The sequence below is a fragment of the Branchiostoma floridae genome, chromosome 7, assembly GCF_000003815.2.
Source record: "Branchiostoma floridae strain S238N-H82 chromosome 7, Bfl_VNyyK, whole genome shotgun sequence".
Taxonomy (NCBI): domain Eukaryota; kingdom Metazoa; phylum Chordata; class Leptocardii; order Amphioxiformes; family Branchiostomatidae; genus Branchiostoma; species Branchiostoma floridae.
In genome coordinates this window covers 18,211,356-18,213,661 of record NC_049985.1, presented here as the reverse complement: position 1 = coordinate 18,213,661, position 2,306 = coordinate 18,211,356, and positions in this window count along the sequence as shown.

Here is a 2,306-nt window from a genome sequence, read left to right as displayed (position 1 = left end):
ATTGTATTATAGTATGATTTCTAGTTTTCTCGACACTGGAAGGTATGATTTTGCCTTTCTCACTTCTCCTTGTAGATTATCCAACCACCACATGTGGCCTGGGTGAAGGCTGAACAAAGAACCCTTCTTGTGGTGCAGGGAGTTCTATTCCCACTGGGGAGTTTACCTCCAGAGTCCAGACTTCTCTGGATAAGGGGTCAGACCATGGTCAGCCCATATCAGATTCAGTTTTATTCCTATTAACTGGCATGTCACAACTATATCGTATGTTGTCCAAAGTTTGGCTGTAATTTAGAAAGTAGTCAGCTGTATGATCGGACTAGCGCTGGGTACCTACCGGTAGTAGTACAGAACCGTTTTTTTTCCTTATTGGACTGGTCCAGATCTAGAAAAAAAGGACCTGAAAATAATTTGGTGGACCGGATGTTGGACCTATTGGAAAATAAACAGATTATATGATCAGGCACTCACACGTTTTGGGGCTTACCTGTCAAAGAAAATAAACAATTTAGTAGAGCAGAGTCTATAGTCATTTCTACCAAGTTTTACAGTCAATCGTACAGTAGGATTTCAAACTGCTAGCTACGGGTCAGTCGAATACTCCACAAAACAGATTTCTTTGTTGCAAAATGGACCATTGTTTTGAGTATCAACCCTTCACAAGTTATCAAATACTCAATCAGGTCCAGGTGTAGTAGAGATGACTGTAGCCCATTAGCCTTTAGTTAGTGAACCGCCCCTGGGTAGTTATTTGCCCCACAGGTTCAGGTCCAAACCTGGACCTAAGCCTCTGGACCTGAACCAGACCTGAATTTACTATACCGGTTGCCCACCCCTCATTGTGACCCTTTTTTTTAGAATATGGAGAGAACTAAATTATGCCTGGAAAATAAGACAGCCAGGGCATTAAATTGTTGTGACCTTATATTCATAGCCCTAGTACTAGCAAATGTGCCTGAAAAGTTTCCCCTCAGAAACAGGCTCGCCCACACTGGATACAGAAACAAAGCTTCAAAGTACGTCAATGTTCTTGATATCCCCCTGGGCCCACAAGGGAGACAGAGGTCTTGTTTGGGCTGGGTAGGAGGAAAGTAAAAGTAAGGGCTTCAGGTCAGTGTGTCTGAGCTCACAGCAGGATATCTGGTTTCCTCTTCACATGGCCCCTGCACCACTCCCTAAACTAAAGTCTACAGCTTACTGCCCAAAGCAAGGACTGAGTCTGAGGTCACTGACATGTTATAGGTTAGGTACTTCAACTTCAGTTCAAGCAGATGTTGGACTGGAAGACTGCAATATTTGCAGACATCTTTTGAAATTGCTTTTCGAACGGACAGAAAATGTTTTCAGCTGTGGCTTGCAATTCCAGGCAGCTACCTGATCAATGGAGGGTCTACTGATACATCCAGGATCTGATTTTCATTCATAGCCGGGACATGCAATCACTATGAGAGTAGAGTGATGAGAGTAAAAGATCATTCTGAAGAATGTGGAATGATTGGAAAACTTAGTATTGAAGAAATGTGTCATACAAATTTTAATTACAAAGTTTAAATGCAGATCATCATACATCCTGAAATTTGATTGAAAAGTACCTTAAAAAGTTTGCAGAACACATTCTGTGCTCAATGCCCACTGAATAGTTGTGAAAATAAATGGAGTATGATGCACCCAAAAATATTTACTTACATTTTTTATGATTTTTAGAGTAGATGTACAGTACACTCCATATACATGTGTTTAGTAATCGCTTTTTTCGTGTCTTTTTCTGTGAATTTAGTTTAAATTTATGAATTTCTCTCTCAGCTTTTCTTTGAATGCAGTACATCTTGACCCAGGCAAATGTTAGTGTTACTATGTCTGGAGCCATCTGATTAGATTCGAGATGCTTGACCTGTGTGGTGCCCATTACCAGACTTGCAAGCCAGGGCACTTTGAGGTCAGACCATGTTGCCACCTCCCATGAGATGCAACATGTAGCTGCTATGTGCTGATTGGCTCCCAGTCATCCACTCCTGTAGGATGGGCAATGATACCAACCTCAGATTGGCCCTCATTTTTGGCTCCAAGTTTTGGCGGCAAATCTGAGGGAGTACAGCACAAAGGATTACATGATTTTTGCCACCCACTACATTTGTACCTAACTGATCTCCAGCTGGTCTTGAAGGTATGTGCAAGTATTTGCTTTGAATATCGATTTATTATTTGGGTCCATTAACAAATTGTGATTACCATGGACATCAGGGCACAACCTTATCACAAACAGCATTTCCTTTGCTTTGCCTGAATTCCCTGTTTTTGTAATTTGA